Genomic DNA, 12,367 nt, shown 5'->3' with positions numbered 1-12,367 from the left:
GTAGCCCAAAATCTCAAAATGATAACACCGCAAACCAAAGATGCCATGCCATAAAAAACGGAATAAGCCACTCTAATAAGGGAGTAAAGTGATGTAAATCAAAGCTTTACAGTGTTTAACAAGTGTACATTATAACAGTATTTCTCTGCCAAATTGCTATGGAATTGTCTAAAGTAGGCGTTTTCTAAAACTACCATATTAGAAGCCAGTCTTGAGTTATGCCTGAGTGCATCTTTCATACTTGTGGCTAATATCCATTAAAACAACAACAACAAAGGAACAAACAAACAAACAAACACTCAAGTGATTTTTGTATTCACTGAGCCCTCCAGTAATTATAAAGCGCTCGATGGCAGCCATATGCCATGAACAATGTTACACAAAATGCAAAACAGTTCTTCTTGGTATTGTGTCAAATATAGGTGCTCCTTGTTGAAGTCAGAGCTCTAATATCATAAAATATCATCATTTCATCTCATGTCCTATGTCACAATATGTGCTCACTAATTTATCTTTACATTAGAGACGCATTTACTATAAACATCATCATCTAAAAGAAGAGAAGATACGTGATGACAGCCACCACCAGAACGGTAAGTTCAATAGAGAGTTAACAAGCTTCCCCAATATTGTTAAGTTTTCATAACTATAGTATGTGCATTTGTAATTAAAGTGTTGAAATCTTGATTATATCCTAATGGTGTTTGTAAAGAGCCACATATTCTTGGCTGTGATAGTCCCCCTTCAAAGTGTAGTATGTGATTTCGTTTCTGAGAATGGTAAAATGTCTTTGATCTCTATTGACAGAAGACTGTACTCTTGGAGGTGATAACGCACCGAACTCAGCTGACAGGTATGTATATGTGTGTGGGTGTGTTTGTGTATGGTGTGGTGTGTGTGTGTTTACCTGTGTGTATCTCTCCATCTACCTATATGTATCTATCGTTTTATCTATCTGCCTATGTATCTTCATATGTATGTGTGTATGTATGTATGTATGTATGTATGTATGTATGTATGTATGTATGTATGTATGTATGTATGTATGTATGTATGTATGTATGTATGTATGTATCTATCTATCTATCTATCTATCTATCTATCTATCTATAGATGAACTTATGTAAGTATGCATATATATTGGCTAGAAATTAACTTAGTAGTCCACTTGGGCTACCATAATTCTGTTCGGGGATATCTTATTTCCATTACCCGGACAAGAAAAGGCTATTTTTCTAGATTCTGCCCATAAAGTGAATTTTCTAAGTCATTTGATGTAAATATTGCACACCTTTACAATCATGTAATACCCAAGAAAACAGGTTCAATGAACGTTAGCGATACTCCAAAATTTGGTGACCTATTGACAACCCGTTACACTCCCAGAGTTTGATGCAAATTTTGATAGTCGTCATGACAACGACACAATCTTCTCAGCACTGAGACATGCTAAAAATAGACGATGGGCATTCTGTAAGGAGGAGGCATAATTTCTGTGTAATTATGATTGATACGTCAGTTCAGATATTGAAAGTTTGTTGTGAACTTCCACCGCAGGACCAGTCGACTTTAGTAATTTGCATAACAAAGTTATAGTTCGGCCTTTCTGTGTCTGGCTTGGTTTGACTGCATTTCGATAGCTTGTCCAAAAGTGATGGACCTGGCAAGGCATGCCAAGTACTGAATGAATTTCAAGTCTCAGGCTTTGGTAGTCCGCCTGGGCTACCATTTCATGGATTTTGGTAGCCTCAGAGAAAAGTTGGTAGTCTTTAGTCGTGGGACTACTGCTAATTTCTAGCCCTGAATATATGTACCGGTAAGTTCTTGAACTATCCATGATCGACAAACATACATGTTCTGTTTTAGTGAAGGTATCAATGTGTGTGTAATATTTTTTATCACATCACTGGAAAAAAAGCAATGATGTCTTAACAGGAAAAGGCAAATGAGAACAATTTTGCAACATTAACACTTTCCAAAGGCAAACACTCCGATGGCATTCAGTGTCCGGCAAATAGATCTCTTTATGAAGGTATTAAACACAATGGTGTTGTTCGAGACCAAGATAGTTTTGCTATAGAAATCAAAGAGGAAGACCAGCTGCATGTTCCCAATTTGGGTGCCCGAGCAGGGTGGTTTGCAGGGAAAGAAGTTAATTTAAAAACATTTAAGGGTGGGAATAACAAGATGTCAAAGTACAGGCGATATTATAAGCAAGGTTGTTATCCTCAAGAGGAAAATTACTTCCTTTTAAAATTTGATTCAAAATACATTGAAATCGAAAAAAAACAGTTGACAAATTTATCTCGAAGTAACTACAAAAATCAATACTTACGTGTTGACTTTTTGGATGGAGAATCATTCCTAACAGCTTTACATGAAGACGGGAGATTCAAGACAGATGAGCTAGATCATTGTTTCCTTACCACTCTAGGAGAACAAAAGTTCGACTAGATCTTAAACCAAGTACATATAAGGGCAATTCTTTTTACTTGAGATGGAGTAAAAAGCGTCAAGTCAAAGATCAATCTGTCAGATCAAAAGTTGGCTCTACTTCAAAACCAAAAGAAAGTAAGCACGAAAACGACAGAGGTAAAACAATCAAAGCCAATTCCATCAGAGATCCTCAAATCCCAGCCGTTGAAAATGCACCTAGAGGCAAGGAAAGCAGAAGTGTCTTTCCCGTTTTAAGAGCCCGTACTGTTGAAACACCTGTACCGATGGGAAGACGGTCAAGTTCAGCTTTTGGATCTAGTGGTAAATTCAAATTGAAAAATTTTCCAACTGATAGACTGAAATCCTTAATACACGATAAGTATCCAGAGTTAGATCTCGAAAGTAAAGAAGATAAACGACGTAACAGTGCAAGAAAGAACAAAATTGATTCGTACATTATGGAAAACTTTAGTCACAATGGCAGAGAAAAATCTTACATTGAAATGAAAAAAGATTTTGAAGTTATAACCATGTACAGCAAAGCAATTGCGGTGATATATTGGCCAAATGGAAACAAGATTGAAAATGGCACCGCATTCAGATTAGGCCAAAGTTACATCATCACAATTACCATGTATTGCAAGACATAGTGAATTGTAGGGTTGAAAGTCAAAATGTTAAACTTGTATTTGGTTGGCAAGAAGAGCTTCCACTTGAGAATCTGGAGCTCCGCTTTTCTGTTAGTCTCGAACCTTACTTTATGAGTCAAACTGACGAACTTGATTACGTAGTTTTGGCGGTTAATCCAGACCCTAGAATAAAACTACCGAGTCCGGTTGGGCATCTCGTATCGCCCTTGCCAGTCGGCAATGGGCACATCCCGTTAACAATCGCCGGTCATCCCGGTTTCAAACCACTGCGCGTTGACCCAGATTGTTTTTCTCTCGATATTGAATTATTAGAAGACGCTCCAATCTATATTAGTTCCGGTGAATGGGTAGAAGATGATGTAAAACAGAAAGCTACTGATTCTGATAGACATGTCTATCATACAAACCTGTCATTGGGCATCGGGTTCCCCCGTGTTTACGCGCGACGGCAAGCTAGTTGGAATGCATACAAAGCAACTTTTTAGCCATAGAAATACAGTCGATGGTGTTTTAGGGAAGGGTATTTCCATGGTTAGCATACGTGACCATATTTACAAGAGTTGTCTCTTACAAGAGGGAGTACAGCGAGCACGATTGCTAAAAATATTCTTCGACCTCTTCCCAGACTGACGATTTGTACATGGAATGCCAATAGTTTGATGATAGTTCAAGTTGACCTGAAAATAACAAAATATAGAGAAAGTGACCCCTGTATTAAGTATGACCTGCAGTGTGCGCATGTCCGAGTCAAATATGAGAAAAAGGAGAATTAGGTGACTCTATATCCACGTCAGTATAACAAAATATATGTAACAAAACCTTATGTTGTACCATCTTCCAACCAACACAAGACAGTTTAGTTTTAGTCTGTCGAAAGTAATGTGATTTTATTACATAGAACATTGTGTGACTTATATTACCATCTCGTAAATGGAAAGAGCGCTAGCTTTGAACACGCTTGGAAATAATTTTGGATAATTGGATCTTTATATTTTGCAAATTTCTCAAAAGTGTCAGGCGCCGCATAGCTGAATGTTTCGATATTACAATGACTCATTAAAATAAGTGTGAAACTTAAAAAGGATAGCAGATGAGGTTACATTTGCAGATTATATCGACATTACTTCACCATCCAATTATCCCAAATTAGTTCCAGTCGTGTTTTTGTTAATCTATACATTTAAAGTATGCAGAGTAGATGTCAAAATATACCATTGTTAGAAGTGAAAGCATTTAGTTGTTAGTACACATACATATCAGAGTATGTCAATTATCAGTCTCTATTTTTGTCTTGAATCTTTCCCGTCTTCAATTTATAATGATTCACTTTTGAAATTTAATGTATTTTACAAGATGCTGACTACTTACTCGGCTGAAGGAATTAGCTATGTTGCTGATATTTTATCAATAATCTGTAGATGACATAACCTGTGTACCTTGCTAGAATAAAGAGAAAGGGATAACTCTTTAGATGATCATTTAAGACGCAAATGTTCGGGTGCAGGTATCACCTCTATTATATCATGTTTTCCTGCGACTGTGGAACACTGCTTTGTGACTTTACATATAATTAAGCATGATTTACTATATTGCTATTTCACTTTTCAGTCATACAAACACTGGTGATATTATCCATCTATGTATTTGAAGTCAATTATGATTTTTATAGCAGCTTTTTTAGAGTCAAATTGAAAAGTTGAAGTGAGGCATCTGTAAGTTTCCGAGAAACTGTACCCTTACTAACATCGAAATAAACAGTCTTTTGCCTTTGTTCAATCTTGGTCTCACCGTCATTCACCCAGTTCCCACGTGATAGGCATGACATGTCGTGGCACTATTTTCGTGACCCATGCCCTTGATACTGAGTAGAAGCTACTGAGTTTGTCTACTAAAGAGTATAAAGTTTCATATATAGATCTGTTATTTTTGGCTTGGAGCAGGCATGCTAGGACCTGGCAATTGTAAATCTCCTACCATGATAGCGCCAATATGGATAGTGGAAGTTAACAACACACATATGTTGTTGTTGTGCACCGTTAATGAACCGCACTAAGTCTTGCATTGGAGAGCATTTGAAACGTAAACTTACCGATTGACTTGTCATTGATAGTGACTTTGTTGTCTGCCCAGCAGTGGAGTTGGTTATATGTACTAAAAATGCAATCAAAGGGCGTTTATTTGTTATCGCCGGTGATTGGCCGGGGAAACCCAGGGGATATCCAAAAGTTACAAGATACAATGGGGGATGTTTCCTCAGAAAAGGGCATTTGATTTCCGCATCACCCATCCATCTATCTGCCATGGACTTCGTCTAAGTTACATTAACGTTTTACATATCCTTGTCACGTGTATACGTAGTGTTTCAATTAAAACACATGATTTTCAAGAGGTGAAGTTGTTTGCCCTATTGTATTCGATAGGTACACTCTGCGTGAATGATTTTGTAGTTCCGTCGGAACTGCGTTTGTGTGACCTTCTTATAATAATTAATTACAAGCGATGCATTTCGCTTGTAACGTAGTGTTTCAAAAGAAATATTTTCACTAATAATGTTTTGCATAAATCTGGGAATCTTTGTAGACATGTATTTCGTCACTCCATTCTATGACAAGTACTATTATAAACCAACGAAAAAAAGCCAACTACAAACAGAACTACAAAATCACTTGTCAAGGGATCTCAACACTAACTGCAGCAATAACCACTAGTGAACTACGTACACCCGGAAAGGTGAGAAATACAGGAATTTTTATGCAAATATATTGATGCATGAACGACTCGGACTAAGATAAACCAACTTGAAGTTTGTCGAAAATGATAAAATCGTCAAAGTATGAACCTTCGTATTATACGAATCAGCAAGAAGTACAAAGCAACATTGTGGGTCTTTTGGTGCAACATAGTTACTTTTATGAATTTTACATGCATAAAATCAAACCTAGGACGTATTAATCAAAGCATCTTCAAAAGTTAGATACAAAATCGCGTCATCATGTGTATTTGTGTACTAGCTTTATACGTGTACGGTGAATATTATCGTTCGCATCTATAGCAGATGCCTTGTCACAATATTATATATCAATTATTCATTATGGCTTTAACAGACATATGTTCATGTATTCACGTTGTTATTGTGATCAAATGAGGGCTATTTATGGAATATATTTTGAATACATTTTATGGTGAACATATAGTAACAAGAATTTATCGTCGTTTAGGCACCCTAAAACTTAGGATCCGTCAGACTGTTGAAACAATGATTATCAACAGCATATAATGAGAGAGAGAGAGAGAGAGAGAGAGAGAGAGAGAGAGAGAGAGAGAGAGAGAGAGAGAGAGAGAGAGAGAGAGAGAGAGAGATTCTCATTTAAAAAAATGAATAAACAATCAAATTGCAAACATGAAATCTACGTGGATTGCACACTTATGTCTTGTATTTTTAGACCGGCACGCAGTCGCTTTGCTTTTAAGCCGCCCGAAGTGCAGATTGGCTGGCTGATGGGCTATTGAACCAACAATCCACGCAACAGCTTAACACTAACCGAACAGTCTTTGAAGTTTATACCTTCAATTTGTTCTGTTCGAATATTGAAATATCCACAGATTTGGAGCAAGTCAAACGCGTTGTGTAAAATCCACGTCATGAATAATAGATACACGAACTTTCCGTTCATTTTGCAAAGTACCAATACGTAGTTTGACCATAGGTGCCATTTTCTTCATGCAGGGTACAACGCAACAACCGTGCGAATATAGTTCAGAAAGTGTCGATTTATCAATATTTTTCCTGGTACAAATTGGCAGATGAGTTTCATAAATTTGCCAAATTGCAGGTCATTACTCGGGGGTCATAAAATGTAGCGAATTCATATGGTGTTCTTTGCAGCTTCTATATAACTGGTTGACTATTTATTTTGCTCACACCACAATATCCTTTTTATGTTTTCCGCGCGCGTAAAGCGAATTGGGGTCCTTCCTCTCCCCACCCCATCACCGACACCACTTAGGAATTACGTTACTGGTGCATGCATTATCGCTTCATGATGATCTGCCGGACAATCCCTTACGACAAATAAGCATTCATAAACTGACAAAATATTTGTTGAGAAATAAGAAAATCTTATGACAGCAGTTTGTCAGAAAAATGATAAATTTTAGAGGGATGTCAAATGATAAAGAGTGGTAAGTAACAACTAATTACAAGTCTTAGGTTTCTATGAACAAGTAGGCCTCACTATGACAAATGAAACCATGTCATTACATAATTTGATCAAATCCTATTTGTAGAGTATATGAGACTAACTTTCATCACTCCAAATAACTCGCAAAAAAACCCGAGTGGAATTAATGTGCTTCACAGCGTATTAGATTAGTTAATTACATCTCTTCGAACTTGAACCAGTCAGGTGACCTCGCATTACACTTCGCCGATGCTAACTAGCCATGTATGCAACCCCGAAATTTCGGGGTTAGTTAATATGCTAAGCCGGCGGAAGGTGTGAATCACGTACACATCATAATACATATACCAAATCAAACGACACGAACAGCATTTGCATGCAAGCCAGTGTGTGGAAACCGCGACTATTTCTCCTGTAAAGTTTGATCATGGAGGTAGAAGGACCGGAGAGATCTCCTTCATGGTTTGATTGAATATTATTTTCGTCACAGTCCCTCTACAAGGGACTATGGTTTCGTGGTATTTTCGAATTCTGACACCTCATGGCAATTGCGATGCGACTTCGGTACAAAAGAACTGAAAAGACGCTTCATTGTACCAACACCTTGCACAAAAGCTGAAAATGGTCGAACGACGTAAGCACGGTCACTCCACAAAAGCGAGTGGAATGACCGTGGCGTGCAGACTTCGCTCGACTTCTATAGCTTGTAGACTTGACTGCTACTAAAGTTCATATTTTACAAGTATAACTCCTACTTTCTTTCGGTCCGTACTTATGACGACATAGCGGCAGCTGTATACCTTACCTCATCCCACCCCACAAGAAAAAAACAAAGACATTGTCTATGTATTCGACTCAAGTGCATTGCATCCTGATGTAGCCTCGCCAGTCACAATCGTTTTATCAAACGTTTTGAATCAGACAAGGACTTCTGTCAGAAGAAAATCGTAATGAAAATTTGTACCATTCTTGAGGTTGCTAATTCAGCAAACAACACACGCGATAATTGTCATTGTCTCACAGTCTTCAAACACTCCAAGCAGAACATTTACATCAAGCAGTGGAGAACGAATTCAATTTTTAAATAGCCAAGTGTAGGTAAAGCTACATCCGAATCAAAAAATATAAAAATACAGAATTGAGAGTCCCTTGATGACGCCGATTTTTTTATGCCGGTGTTAATGAGGGAGCCGCGGGCCTCGAACGGAATGATGTTAAGTTTCAGTCGTAGATAAAGGTTTTCGGTTCGGACTTTGATTTACTTGAATTTGTGGTGATTCGGACTCAGTATTTGCTGCATCAAAGGGTGTAAAGTGTAAGATGAACGCTCATGACTACGGTATTTACGAGCTGGTCATTAAACCACGGTGACTTCACCATAATTTTGAATCCTATCTGCGGACGGCAGTGGATCACGTGGTCCATGCTGCTTATCTCTCGCCAAATGCCCTTGGCGAAAGGTTAGATCATGTTTTGTCTAAATAATGCATCAAAACATTGCAAAATTTGTTGAAAACAACATTTGATGGACATTCATGATGGATTCATGGAGCATGAAAAGGTGTCGAAATTATTCCTCTGGTAGTGATTCGCATGCTTTTTACAGAACTCGCTTTTACGTTGTTAGCCTTTTCTATTCAAATTAGATAAACATAATTATGCCAGCATAAGCCGCATAAACGCTAGAAGCGAGGACTGCGTTCCTTTTTGAACAGACCTTACAAACTGCAATTTACCGGTGGTACACATTATGTTTGAAAAGTCCCCCTAAGATAAAAACACAGTGAGAGTGACAGTCACTGAAGGAAGACAATTTTCACGAAAACAAGGATATCTCTCACTGCGAGTTGTCGTTGAAAGGCAACCAACGCCAATATATATCGTAATCCCTATCCTATGTTACTGCAGACATGCCTTCAAAATGACTAAGCTGAAACAGTTTTGTGGCCATCGCTGAATTTTTTTAAAGGGATATATATATGTGTCACTTTAAAATCTTATCATTTAATGGCCAAAACAGTGACCATGAAATTTAAATTTCCATTTCCACATAAATGTTGGTATTTTAGTCCTGTTTGTGTAGCGTAGCCTCCGTCGATTTTAAATTTCACTGAACGAACGCGTCGAACAATGATTGCTTCCTTTCTCCCTGTTTCTCTTCGTCTCTTTGTCCATCTACATGTATCTTCTCTGCCTGATCTTCATACACAGTCGCTGTCACAAAGAGAATCTATCTATCCAACCACATGATCTATCTATCTAGCTATTTGTCTGTCTGTTTTTTTATTTATGCTAATGGAAAGTACTGGTCGAGAAGTTTTATAGCTTGTTCCTTTGAGAAAAAACACTTCGAATGACAATCACTGGAAGAAACTGGATTGCGAAATGAATTGCCCGGTCAACTTCCGTTGTCGGACAAAGACGATCTCGTTTGTGTGAAACTGTTTTTTTTTTTTTTTTTTTTTTTACAGAGGACATGGCGACATTTCACTTTTATATGATATCCGATATTTACGGCTACTAGACTATACAATATCGAAATTAGATTGGCTTCACCAGATCTATAAAGGGCTGAAATCTCCGATATATATCGGATATTTACGCGCGATTTCACTGAATCTAGTAACGTCTAGTATCGAAGCTAGAGTCAGTCCTTGGAAGTCGGGTTTGACCAGAACTGTAAGGTGGTGAAATCTCCGATATATATCGGATATTTACTTGCGATTTGACTGAATCTAGTATCGTCTAGTATCGAAGCTAGAGTCAGTCCTTGGAAGTCGGGTTTGACCAGAACTCTGAGGTGGTGCAATCTCCGATATATATCGGATATTTACTTGCGATTTGACTGAATCTAGTATCGTCTAGTATCGAAGCTAGAGTCAGTCCTTGGATGTCGGGTTTGGCCAGAACTGTGAGGTGGTGAAATCTCCGATATATATCGGATATTTACGCGTGATTTGACTGAATCTAGTATCGTCTAGTATCGATATTAGAGTCCCGAAATCGCCGATAAATATCGTGTAAATATCGGAGATTTCACTGATCCGGCGTGCTGAGACACAAGGCAAGTAGTTCTAGTATCGTCTAGTATCGATATTAGAGTCACCAGATCGCCGATAAATATCGGGTATACATATAAGAGATTTCACAGATCCGGCGTGCCGAGGCACGAGGCAAGTCATTCTAGTATCGTCTGGTATCGATGTTAGAGTCCCCAAATCGCCGAGAAATATCGGGTAAATATCGGAGATTTCACAGATCCGGTGTGCCGAGGCACAGGGCAAGTCATTCTAGTATCGTCTAGTATCGATATTAGAGTCCCCAAATCGCCGAAAAATATCGGATAAATATCGGAGATTTCACAGATCCGGCGTGCCGAGGCACAAGGCAAGTCATGCAAGTATCATCTAGTATCGATATTAGAGTCCCCAAATCGCCGATAAATATCGGGTAAATATCGGAGATTTCACAGATCCAGCGAGCCGAGGCACAGGGCAAGTAATTCTAGTATCTTCTAGTATCGATATTAGAGTCCCCAAATCGCCGAAAAAATATCGGGTATCCTAAATATCGTTGATTTCACAGACGCAGCTTCCCATGGAACAACCGCAGTTCATTCTAGTATCGTCTAGTATCGATACTTGTCCCGAAATCGTCAAACTTCGATACTAGATAGTAAATATCCGATATTTAAAAATTGTGCAAAGTTGCGCCTTCATGGTGAAACACTGCCGCTCTAAAGATACCCAACGTTTTATTCAGATCAGAAGGCATCCATGACCCACTGGGTTTAATCTCCACTCCTGCTAAACAATAGCATCTCGTTGGCGTGTACACATGGTAAAAATAATCGATCTTTATTTCTAAGTTTCTCGAAAGAAGTTCAGCATTGTAATAAAGTGAAAGTTTGATCATGACACACTAAATTAATATCAAGAGATCGTTCGGAAAACGGGTAATGATTTGATTAGGTGATCATAGCCTGGTAGTTCCAGAAAATTATCTGATTACATCCACTCTCTCCCATGGAAATTTGAAAAATTGAAATAATCTGCCTCGTAGTCGTTTTCGGGGCAAGGATATGGTGAACAGTAGGACGCTCGTTAGCTTCATTGCTTGTCAACAAGCAGAGGGTATGCAGGATCAAAATGTCAGAAAATAAAATCTTCCGGGGATGTTACTTTATAAATTTACTACATTGCAGGTTATTGATGCTCTGCTCGGACATAGACCCTCGAGGGTCTGTGGCTCGGAGAAGTGTTTTAGCATTCACAGAAGGTCGATCGACACTCTTTAGCAACAGTAAAATTGCGCACATGCACACGTCACTGATATGAAAACCTAGTTTTACGGCTGAGAAGTGAGCCTTCACGATAAGTGCAGGTATAATGTGATTTCAAAAAAATGGAAAAAAGTCCATGGAAATTTGCGGTGTAAATTTTCTTCTGTATTACTGTTTGATGCGGACCATCGCTGGTGCAGTCAGCCAAAAATAAAGTCGTAGTCTTACACCATGGAGCTAGAAACGGATCTGGCTCCATGCTTACACCGATACGTTGTACCGCTGTATAAACCACTGATGATTTATACACCGTTTTACACGTCTAGGTACACATAATCAGGTACCAATGTACTCTTGCATTGCATGACCAAAACCGGTATCGATTTATCACTGTGACAGTCCCTCCTCCAAGCAAGAGACGTCCTTTTCAAGCTCCATGGGTCAACCCATGGAGGTAAGGGTCAGCCATAGTCCGTATCGTGTTGAGGACTTGAGGGTGAGCATATCATGGTCAGCATTGCCATAGCATTGCATAATGCTGGCCAGAAAATTCATCGTCAATAATCCCCTCATTAACTAATACTGTGAGCAAACTAACTTCATTTACACTTCGCCGCGAAATGCATACAGGTGGCGCTTTTCGCATCTGATTAACAGGCGTTAATAGGTGTCAAGTTAGCATCGGGGAAGTTGTAATGTTTCAGCTTATGCCATGTCTCAGATGATGACTGATGTCTGTATCTTGCTTTTTTGTGGTATATCAACTGATCCGACTAAGTCTTCTAATAAGTTTAGTATGATTGCTACTATCATATGTC

The sequence above is a fragment of the Ptychodera flava genome, chromosome 3 (genome assembly GCF_041260155.1).
Source record: "Ptychodera flava strain L36383 chromosome 3, AS_Pfla_20210202, whole genome shotgun sequence".
NCBI classification, from domain to species: domain Eukaryota; kingdom Metazoa; phylum Hemichordata; class Enteropneusta; family Ptychoderidae; genus Ptychodera; species Ptychodera flava.
Note: the sequence above shows the minus strand (reverse complement) of the source record.